The 12,645-nt window shown below is 36.8% G+C and overlaps 1 protein-coding gene across 1 annotated transcript in view; it reads left to right on the forward strand.

The window, feature by feature from the left end:
• The window catches only part of LOC145668528 (uncharacterized), a 75,259-nt gene that overhangs the window by 26,595 nt on the left and 36,019 nt on the right, over positions 1-12,645 (forward strand). The window lies entirely within an intron of this gene.

Here is a 12,645-nt window from a genome sequence, read left to right on the forward strand (position 1 = left end):
ACAAATGGTTTCCAACGATGGGCTGGCGATGCTAACCAAGCTAAAACCATTTGAGAATCTGTTCGCAGATGAATGCTAGATACTGTTAGTCTCAATGTGGCTAGTGTTTTGTTTATAAGTTTCTTAAGAAGAACTGCAGCACATAACTCTAATCTTGGCAAAGTAGTCGTTTTAATCGATGCGACCTTTGACTTTGAACATAACAAATGAGTCACAGTCGATCCATTGGTTTTAGTAGATCTAACATACACACAACAACGATAAGCCCTTTGTGATAAATCTGCAAAACCATGGATTTGAATTTCTTTAACGTTTCCTGGCACTAATACAAATCTTGGAATTTGCACATCACTGAGCACTGGCAGTTGCAAATAAAGTTTGTTTCACTTTTAAGTTAATTCCATGGAAGAAAATCGTCCCATGCTATGTTTACTAACCATAACTGCTGAAGAAATAATTTATATTTAATCACTACTGGAGACAACCATCCAGCAGGGTCAAATATTTTTGCAATGATACTGGCAACACTGCGTTTCGTAGTTTGTTGGGATGAAGGATTCTCACTCGTATTAATTAAGCTAGCATTAATGAAAAATGTGTCAAAGGTGGGATTCCATGAAATTCCTAACGTCTTGATACCTTCTGTGTGAAAGTGAATAAGTCTGAGTTTCCTTTAACGTTTCAGGAATGGAGTTTAACACTGACGTCATTGGAGCACCATTTCCTCAAAACGTATCCTCCTTTCTGTAGTAACCTTGTCAAGTCATTGTACATCTGAAGTGCACCTTGAACACTATCAGATCCCCCTACATAATCATCAATATAAAAGTCACGTTCTAATGCTTCACAAGCACTGGGAAAATTAATTGCTTCATCTTGTGCTAACTGCCGCAAACATCTTGTAGCAGGAAACGAACTCGAAGATAATCCGTATGTTACTGTAACAAGACTGTAAACTAATATGGGATCATGGTTAGATTTCCCCCATAAAATGGATTGAAGAGGTTGATCATTTGTATGCATAGCAACTGCCCGATACATTTTAGCAATATCAGCACTTGATGAGTACGAAATCGAAGTACAACGGAAACCATATCTTCTTGTACTGTAGGACCTACCATTTATATGCCATTCATGATTCTCCACTTGTAGTGGAGCAAGATCCATCAAATACAACACGTCATTTAGTTGTGCTTGAATCTTTAAATACACAATGGTGAGATATGAAGTATCTAACTACACTATCCTTAGCCACTTCACTTAACGTACCAATAGGACGCATATGTCCTAATTGTTAATACTCATCCATAAAGGCTATGTAGTCTTGTTTCAGTTGAGGTTCACGATTAAATTTGCGTTCAAGTTGACGAAACCGTGTGAGAGCTATCTGTAATGAATCACCAAGCGTGGCCTTGTCCTTCTTTAATGGGAGACAAACCACATAACGTCCGCTTGATTCACGAACAATAACTTCGTATGGAATTCCTCCAATTCCCAGAAACGCTGAAGTTGTTGGCTGAGATTGTCTTCGGATCTGATGAAGAACGTTAACGCTGAGTTACTGGCTTATGTACTGGGAATTTTTCCTGCTATCACTCATCTGAGTTCAGTGTTCTGAAGTACTGGATAACAGCCAGGTCTAGTCCTTCTTTCTGGTTTTAGAATGTTAAAAAATACATCACACCCTAACAAAATATCTATTTTTGAAGGTGTATTAAAGCTTGGGTCGGCTAGATTGATGTCTGTAAGGATGCCCCATGTCTTGCAATTAACGGGATGATCTACCTTTTCTCGGCACAAAAATTTTTATATTGGACCTTATGGGGAGAACATGGCTACCGAATTTCCTCAGTTTCTAAGGAACTAGGTTCTCTAATGGGAAAGAAAAATTTTACAGCATTCTACAGAAGTTTATTAACGGGTTGAAATACTTAAATTGTATATTTGTCTGCTAGTTTAGCAGAAATAAATTATTAAAAAATAAATAAATTAGTTTCTTTTTATACAAATTATAATATGTCTAACTTTGGAACCAATTATGGTAGAAAGATCAACTTTTTTTTGTTTTATTCCTTGAGAAGAAACGACTCTAATAGTTTTAATCACAACCATATCTGATACGTCAATTAAAAAATAGTATTTTAATATAAGTATTAAAGTCCACCTGTCAAGAAATTTGACGAGCGTAAGGCATCCGCGCCCACCCTTTACTTCTGTTTTCGTCCCGAGAGATATGAAGGGACCGTTTTCACAGCAGGTGTCAATGCGAATGTAAACATCCTGTCCTCACGTTCAATAGCCCAAGTTCGGTCACTTTCTCTCTCTCTCTTCTTTTTCTCTCTCTTCCGAGGAGGTGTTTCTACCGTGTAAGAAAATTATAGATATGTAGAGAAAATGGTGATCAATTATTTCTGATAGCCAGATGGTAGACAAGCATTCTAAAATGCCTTCGAATTCCAAAAATGTATCGACCATAACTTTACCATCTGGTTATCTATATCTGCATATATATATATATACAGTGAAACCTCTCTAAAGCGGACAGCCGTGGGGAATCAAAAATTGTCCGCTATAGAGAGGTGTCCGCCTTCAAGAGGTTTCAGTATTTTGTTATGTAAATTAGTAGGCAAGGTAATATACAATTAGAAAAAAATATTTATGCATGAATCACGTATTTACGAATATTACATGCATTATCCCCTGTCATCCAATACTCTATGTTCGGGGCACACATGGAAATAACATGTTATAGTTTTCTGCACTTTACACTTATCAGTACTTCCTTCGTTTTCAGTATGGCGCTATAATTTGTGAGGTAATTGCAGTCCAGAAGTGTCCTTTTTGAGACAGTATATATAACTGAGGGCAAAAAATACCAAACTTGTCTTCTGGTTGGTTAGAGACTCCAACGGGACAGTAGCATAATGTGTCATCCCTAACGGCGGGCAACTGTCAATCACTTTTGTGTCTAAAACAGCTTAGGTGGGAGTGCGATGCAAGCAAAGAACATAAGAGTGTTGTTAAACAAAGACGCTTCGTCTGGGTTGCTAAGCAGACAGTTGAGGAGGCAAAATGTTGTCACAATGCATCCTTGGTGACACATGTATGAATTACTAAAAATGTATTTTTATTACACTTTTCAACTTATTTCTAGAGAAAGTGTCCGTAATATGGAGGTAAATAATACTTATAAAAGACAGAAAAGACTGTCCGTGTCCGTACAAGAGAGTGTCCGCTTTAGAAAGGTTTGCCAATATGTTTTTTCCTATTACAGTGTTTGGGGATTACAAAATATGTCCGTTAAGGAAGGTGTCCGCTTTATAGAGGTGTCCGTTAGTAGAGGTTTTACTGTATATGTTTGTATGTATGTATGTGTGTGTCGTGGATGAATAGTTACGCTCATCCCTTATAATCAAGGAGTCCCTTGTTTGATTCCCGATGAAGATACAAGTGGTTCGGATCCTACGTTAAGCTGTAGGTCCCACCCATAGGACGTCATCATTCTGAAAGTATGTTCTTTTCTGCGTATCCTGCTTCTTGTTTCAACTCTTTAGGATAAATCGAGACTAACTGACAGTGCGTAGTCTTAGCGGGGTACGCGCGGAAAACGAAAAAGTCAAAGAAAACAGGGCTTTGGTCCCTTGTCCCCATATAACAATGGACAGTATGAACACCGTTTCAAATGGGTCTTATAGGAGCTATCATGGCAAAATTTTTATATAAGACAATTGGTGTGTGTCGTCTGTATGGTTGTCTGAGGACAAAAAAGGGCAAACATGTTTTTCAATAAATAAATAAATAAATAAAAGAAAACGTGCATTTTTCAATTCCCATATCCTCGCCCTAATAAGGTGCTTAGTGCAACGAGCCTAAACTTTAAATGCTTTGAAAGTTTGTTCTTTTTTGCGTATCCTGCTTCTTGTTTCAACTCCCTAGGACAGTGATGATTTCAGGGGTGGTTCTAGGGGGGATTTCTCCCAAGAGCTACGAAATTCACCCTCGGGTGCTTGAGATCTTCGCAGAAATTTCTGTGGAGCACGCAATTTTTAGTCGCTTTCCCCCCTGTGCGTGGTGCCTCCGGAGGAAATGATCTGAAATTAACACTGCTATAGGATAATTGGAGATTGGCTTACTGTGCTTAGTCTTAGCGAAGTAAGCACGAGAAACCAGAAATATCACAAAATACAGGGCTTTTGCTCCGCTGTTCCCCCGTGAAAATACACGGTTTACACACAATACAGGTTGGATCTAACAGGGCTATTTAGAGAACGTCTTATAGAGTATTTGGTGTGCAGTGTTGTCTGCGGACAAGGAGGCAAAACCGTGTTTTTCATTAAAAAATGGAGTATTTTAAATTTCCCTCGCCCCCTCAGGAGACACTTCTTCAATGAGACCGTATCCTGCCTCTTTCTCCCATTCTCTAGGCTCTAGGCCAATTAGGACTGACAGGCACTTGAATAAGTCCATTACTTGGTTGCTTGGAAGGTTTCTAAGTGGCAATAAACAATGCCATATTTAAATTCATCGGCCTCAGAAACGTATAGTTTGACACCAAAATAATCTTTCTAAGTGCCTTGGTTCACGATCTCTCTCTTTATATATATATATATATATATATATATATATATATATATATATATATATATATATATAGAGAGAGAGAGAGAGAGAGAGAGAGAGAGAGATTTACGTAGGGCGGCGGCCATATTGGAAAATGACGGCTACCAGGAAAACACCTCAAATTTGAAATATATTCCCAAGACATTATTTTAAAAAGAACTCAGGGGACATTTTTTTACGGACACCTATATATTTGGGCCAGGACTTTACATTGTCAGAATCCTGTGGGGCACCAGGCCCGTAGCCAGCCCTAAAACTTAGGGGGGGCCCGATCCAACCATATGATAATTCATCACCATATTATAGTTCTTTTGCAAGCCTACTGTAAAACTTTCAGGGGGCCAGCAAAAATTTAAGGGGGCGTCCCTCTTAGACCCCCCTGGATACGGGCCTGGGGGACACCCCTCTGCCCCCTTCCCTTCGCCACTACTGTATGCTATAATATTTTTCCGGAAGGGAAAAAATCCCAAAATAACAGCGTTTTCTGATAAATACTGTTCTTCCCGCGCACTCTAGAATGCATCTTGATGAACTTCCAGAGGTAACGGGGAAAGAGGATACTTCACACCACATCGTCCAGTTTCTTAGTATGGAACCATTGAGGGAGACAAACTCTATAAAGCTAACAGTATTTGGCAGGTGACAGGTAATCTCAGAAACTGGTCGAGAACCTGTTTCATTCAGACATCCATCCCCTTCCCCCTCCATTTCACCAACCCCCGCCCTTTCCGCGGCCAAGCATAGAGTGGAGCGTGACTTACCCTCGTCAAACTTTGACAGGTGGACTTTAATACTTATATTAAAATACTATTTTTTAATTGGCGTATCAGATATGGTTGTGATTAAAACTATTAGAGTCGTTTCTTCTCAAGGAATAAAACAAAAAAAAAGTTGATCTTTCTACCATAATTGGTTCCAAAGTTAGACATATTATAATTTGTATAAAAAGAAACTAATTTATTTATTTTTTAATAATTTATTTCTGCTAAACTAGCAGACAAATATACAATTTAAGTATTTCAACCCGTTAATAAACTTCTGTAGAATGCTGCAAAATTTTTCTTTCCCATTAGAGATACCTAGTTCCTTAGAAACTGATGAAATTCGGTAGCCATGTTCTTCCCATAAGGTCCAATATAAAAATTTTTGTGCCGAGAAAAGGTAGATCATCCCGTTAATCATCTCCGTTGGCATCAAGTTAGTTATGTTTGGAAGAACCGAACACGTAATTTGAATGGCGAAGTCATTTATTGTTGACTTGATCTGAATGTTAACACAAAAGTGTGCTGCTGATGTTGAGTTATTTACTCCTTGTATTGGCACATGATGTTTGATTTTCTTCAAACGATGACGCTGAACTAAATCTTCAGTAATAAAACTCATTTGGGAAGCTGTATCTAAAAGTGCCCGACAGTTGACCCAATTTCCCGCACTGTCCTTGACCTTCACAATTGCCGTGACAAGTAAAGTCTGTGACGAGATCTGTTGCTTGACTGAACAATACGATGCTTGAGGTGTACCATTACTATCGCTGGAGGATAAAATTCTGGTAGCTGGAGACACCATACCACTGCTGCTACTATTTGAATGCTGAGTATGTACTGACGCTTCGTCACTCTTCGATACAATTCTGTCTGTATGAAGCAAAGTATTATGTTCAGCATTGCAATGTCTACATGTTCCAGGCTTACACTGAGATGAATTATGATTTTCACTACGCAAACAATTAAAACAAATGTTTTCTTTACGCAAGTATTTATACTTCTGATTGATTGGAGCACTTTTAAATAACCCACAAGTAAACAGAGGATGTTTTCCAGCTTTACAAAATTTACAATCAGTCTTAACGGTGGCTAAGTAAGATTTGGACATAGGTGATTGATTGTCACTATGATTTTTAACACTAACAGATAATTTGCTCTGTTTATTACTTTCACTTAGTAACGGTTTAGCTTTCTCGAGTGCTTGAAGCCTATGTTGTAGAAAATTAAATAACTCACTAACAGTACTGAAATCTGAACGCTTGCACTGTAACTCAAATGCTCTCCTAGTTTCCTGATCAAGATTACTTAAGAAATGTTGTACTAATATTACGTCACCCAGATTAACAATTTCAACAAGTGCATTAAGCGCTGACGTCATAGCTGTATTCAAGAAATTACGCAACTCGTGAGCATTTTCTTTCGTTACTGAACGAATGTGAAGAATTTCATTAACATGAGATGCAGCTAATAACCTTTTATTATCATACCTTTCATTTAATTGTTCCCATGCTATAGAGTAATCTTCAGTAATTGGTAAGCTTTGGATAAGGTTTAGTGCTTCATCACGAAGTGAAACACATAAGTATTGATATTTTTGAATAGCTGATATATCAGAATTATTGTGAATCAATGAAAGAAAGGTGTCCCTAAATGATATCCACTTCGTGTAATCACCGTGAAATACTGGCAACTCAATAGTCGGCAACTTTACACTGGATGTGATACGTGAATTACATTTCGGATCCTTAGGTTCGGTAGTATTATGAGCATTAATGATAGCTTGCATGCGAGATTTTACATCGAAATAAACTTCTTCAGTAGCTGCACGCGCATCTGCCTGTTCACTATCACCTGATAGTAACTCAATGTCATTTTAAAATAATCTCTAATTTAGACCACATAGTTTGCAGCTGTTCTAGGCGGGTGTTAATTGTTTCAATACTATGTTTTTGACTCTTAAATTGATTGACAAACTAGCATATTTATGTTAATTGACCTTTGTAAACTGCTCTTTGTTTTACAAGCTGAGATAGTTCAGCCATGATGCCGACTACTTACAATTAAAATAAACAAAATAATAGAATGCAAATGAATCAAAATAAATTTACACACACAGTAAATTTTTAGTTGGAGGTGGCAACCCTGTTACTTTGCGATGTCGAATGTAAGCATGACATTCATGCATTGATATCAAAGTATAAATTTTGAGCTTCTTGCTAAGCCCAAGTGCATAAACTTCAACACATCGTCCAGCTAGACTTGAAACGCATGAACATTGTACATTGCACCCAAAACACTTTAAAAAGAAAGAAAAAAAAATACGTATAAATCAACTGATGCACGTACTGCTGAGTGGCACGATTGTTGAAATGCAGAGCAGGGGGATGAACAATAGCTGCTTTCTACCTCACACAACACAACTGCTGCGCTGGTCGAATTAAAGGTGGAAGGGAAAAATGTTCTTGGTTCTCTTGCTTGCTTCACTCACACAATAGGAATGTTTGTAGCTGCTGCCTATTGCTGCGTAAATGTAGGAAGAATAAACTTTTTTTTTTCTTTCTTAGAATGCTGTGCAAGAAACTAACAATTTAACGATTGTTTTACTTTGAAACCTTGATGGGGACACAATACATTTCCACTATTAAGTTGCACTATGGGTAAAAGCTGACAATAACATGTCTGACTTGCGACTTGAACTGAGCCTATAACACTTTTTTTTTTCCACTAAATTATCGCGGCCTGGTAGACCAATATGTTGGAGGACCATCCGCTGCTTGTACAGAAAATATTGTTTTATTTACCATAGGTGCTGATTGATAATAAGTGAATAAATCTGTGTTGAAATTTGTATTTAAACTGCACTAAATTACAAGCATCTTCACCACTTCTACAAATGTACATAAAACTAAATTCTACTTTTGAAAGATTCACAAAATAGATATACCACAACACTGGCGTGTTAACTTGATTGCTGTAGTTAAATGTATCTTCAAATATATATTATACACTACTGTTTTAGGTATAAAAAAAACAGTCACACGGAAAGAACTACATCAGGTAGTTCATGTTCGACATCCCCAACAACACTGCCATCTGTCTGACAAAAATAAATTCTGCTATGACGTAAGCAAAAACAAAATGAAATTACAAACATTAACAAACACATGGTCATTTTTACGTACATAGGGGAAAGTCCTACAGTACCGAACATTCGAAGATTTTTTTTTTTTTTTTTTTTTCAATTGGCACCTCAAAACCCATAGTCTCAAAGAAAATTGATCACAATGTACTTCATTAATGACAGTAAACCATTTATATACAATGCCGTCCACGGTAGACATTAGTTTAAAAAATAAAACTAGTTGCAATTTGACAAAAAGTAAAATTCATCTTCTGGTACCAGGCAGGTATTTACTCAACTCTAAAACTCTTTGACGTAAAGTAGTGCGCTGTTTCGGCAATGTTCACACATAAAGTATAAAATACTTTTCGTAATCTGCATATTTGGCATGTACCCAACTGTTGCAGTTAAGGCATTGTACCCATTCTTCTTGTTCTTTGAATAACTCGAGGCAAACGATGTACTCTGTCTTACGCTTCTCCTTTCCGACGAAATCTAGTCGTGAAGTCTGGAGATCTCAGGGATAGTTGCGAATGATGTGCATAAATCATAATAAAATTGTTTATTGGTATTTCTATACTTAAATTGATGTTGTATCTTTAATTGCTCGATCACAGAAAACACATTTTAAAAATTCTTCTTTATTTGAAAGACAAACAAATTGTCTAATTCTTTATTTGTAAACAACAGATTGCTCATTTCCTCCTCAAATTTTTCTAACTCTTCTCATTTGAGAAGTGAGATCCACTGTCTCCTGAGTCTGGTATCTTTCACTCGATCACCTAACATACTTTTTGAGGGAAAAAAAAGAGAAAAAGAAAATCTTGCTTGTGTGTCATATGGTTTGATATTACTTGCGTTATTGCAGTTTTCATTGCCTCCTTCTCCGTCTTTTTTTCTTTCTCTCTTTTCTCATTAGCAGACATTTAGCTGCAAGAAAAAAGTAAAATATGTTTCACAATGCTCAATTTGAAATTATTTTTGTCTAATATTTGCACAACATTGTCTGTTTGGTACTGTAAGACAGCCACGCAATGACATCCTTGGTCATTACCAGATAATATAATCGCTGTAACATTATTCTTTTGTATGGTTTAATAGAACACACATGAAATATATAATAATACAAAATCAGTACCTTACCTCAATGAGTGGAATTGTGTGCGTAAAATTATGTTTTGAATGAGTGTCAAGCATCTCACTAGACACCGAACAGAGAAGGTTGTGCGTTAATTATATTGCACAATGATAAATACCGTTCGTGCTTTTGTATGTAATTTCTTGTTATCTAGTACTGAATGCGAAATATAGCTTTGTCTGGTACTGTGAGACTTCCCTTATATTTAACTAGGAAGTATACTTGAAAACAACAGTTTTTTTTTTTTTTTTTTTTTTTTTTTTTTTTTTTTTAACTTCTATAAAATTCTTGTGATGGACTAGTACTAAAGCGTGTCGGACATACTCAAGAGTTGAGGATTCGATTTCCGGTTCGAACACAAGTAATTCAATCAAACCTAAAACTATAAGCTACCTTAACCTGAAGAGAGACAGTGTGTCAGATCACAATTACATGCTACATAATGCAAACTAGGTTTGTTTCCCCTCGTTGAGTAACATAAATGATCCCGGATAAAACGATATATCATCATTATTATCGTCATATTTTCAGCATCGCGAACAAAATGTTACTTTATCATATTATTGTTGTACGAAATAGTATTTGATAGTATTTACAAAGAATACAAATCTAAATTGCATGCATACGAGACCTTCGGTTTACAAACACGATAATATCTGAAACAGATGGTACTATTTTATTGCTTTCAATTTGCACATAATAGATAATGGATGTTAATTTCAAAAAAAACATTTTTCTTCTTTCCCGTTCAAGAAACGGTTTATAAACATAATGGCTTGAATACTGGGGTTTGATCGAGCATCTGAAAAAGGATTCTTTCAAAGTGATATTATAAATTCTTTAAACGCTAGCAAGTAAAATGACACAATAAGGCGACTTCTTTCCAAGCTATTCCTTTTGCTTGTGCAGTCTGCCTCCTTTCTGATTGTTACAAAGACTAATTTCTTCCAGAAGATTAGGGCTTAAAGATGAACTCAAGTGCAATTTTTGGTGTAGTCACAGTAGCATTACGAGCAGAACTGGGGATAGTTTGTTAGAACATTACAGGCATAAGGCTGAGAACATTTAAATGGATCTTTGTTCCATGCACGTGTTAAAAATACATCAACATTTATTCTGTTGAGATTACTGACGGTTTGCAAGGCAAGTAGCAATAGGAATATCTTCTTCACTTTTAGTTTCACCAAGATCTTTCCTCGAGATTGTGGTTGATGAATTCGAAACAGGATCTTTCATGTTTTCACTCAGTTCACATGCATCTTCTCTTTTGTCTGTTGGTGAAATGTTTTCTTCTCCTGTCAGAACACTTGTGTGTTCATTTATGACATTTTCATCTATTATCAGAACTGACTCCTGAGTAGAACATGAAATAGTACACACAAAGAATTGAACCACAATTGTACAAGCAGTATACTTTTCTTCTTCTCTTTGGGGCTGCAGTATTCAGAGGTAGAGTGTTCACCTCTGGTGCTTGGGATCCCGGGTTCGATCCCAGCCCCCGCCAAGTGAACTTTGTAGTGGACAAACACGGTGTGCGTGGGTTTCCTCGGGGTTCTCCCGTTTCCTCCCACTCTTCATTCCACCATTTCATTCATTACTCATCATCACCGTCTCCTTTAGCCTAACCGGCATAACCGTGGGACGTAAAACTCAAAGATTTCATTTCATTTTGTTCTTCTCATTCTATTTTGTGTAGATATCAAGTCACTCCTTTACGCTTCACTATCCGTAATTTAAAAGAAGAAAAAAATTGTTCATATAAAATGCGAACTTACTGTGCTTTGTAGCAAGAAAAATGACCCTAGAAGTGTAAGAGTCAAATCTGACACGGATGCATTTGCAAAACAAAACCTTTTTTCATATCAGGACGTAAAAACACAAGTTACGAAGATTTCACAAAAGAACAATCTTATATAACGTAGTAAAGCACAGAAAAATTTAATTGATACATTTGGAGGATCGATTTGACCGTGGAAGTGTGTCTAAGAGTTAAACTGTAGGTCCAAGTCTCATATAGCCTTGGTGTTGAAAGGGATGCTAAATTCCAAACAAGCAGATTCAACATTGTACAAAGCGTGAAAGTATATATGACTGGACCGAAAATCAAACCCGGGTGTTCTTCTTACCACGCCGCACCGATACGTTAACCATACATTTTATCACTCTTGAAGTTTGTGCTCAATTACTCAGACTACATGAGCGGACTAGGTAGCACATTAGTTAAAGCATCAGCACGGTAAGGCGGAAACTTGATTTTGATTCTCGGCCCGTCGTACATTATTCCACTTTTTGTATTTAATCTTTACATATACACTACAGTCCAGTTTAACCGAATCTCGATAAACTGAATTTCTGGGTTAACCAAATCGCTAGAGAAAGAGCATTCATCTGATCTTAAGCAAAAGAGAATAGATTTTTTTTTTTCACAAGCTGAATTAGACTTCATTGTTTTAGTTGTGCGGTCTTAGTTTAGCAATGTTTAGTTCTAATATTCTAATAAGGCATCGTATGTTGCCAGCGACAACTTCTCACGCCGAAAATATATCAAATATACAGTACTGTATATCAAAAAACCTTTATTTTGGCTTAACTGAATTTTCATTCTACCGAAGTGCCATCAAATTCGGTTAAGTGGGCCTCTAGTGTATATTAAATGTAAAATCACTAAGAAAAAAAAAGTTCTAGCCATCTCAATCAGCAAGCAACAGACTGAGACAGACAGTCTCAGACAGCAACGTAACATTCGAAGTTCCGTTAGAATGTGTGGATGCCTGCTCTGCAGTTTCAATTCCAGTTCTGAATGTTTATATTTTCTACCAATATTTAAATGTAGAACTTCGCGTAGTGGTTGATATGAGGCAGTTGCCGAACGCTGTTCATGCTGTTCATATGTTGGTTTAGTCCTGTGTATGCAGCAATAGTCATTTTAAAGGACAGGAACATCAATATGAAATGAACTCTCCAGTTGAACGTGTTTAACGAAAATCATTGGTTGACTTCAG

The sequence above is a fragment of the Thermobia domestica genome, chromosome 13, assembly GCF_964235325.1.
Source record: "Thermobia domestica chromosome 13, izTheDome1.hap1.1, whole genome shotgun sequence".
In the NCBI taxonomy this organism is placed as follows: Eukaryota; Metazoa; Arthropoda; class Insecta; order Zygentoma; family Lepismatidae; genus Thermobia; species Thermobia domestica.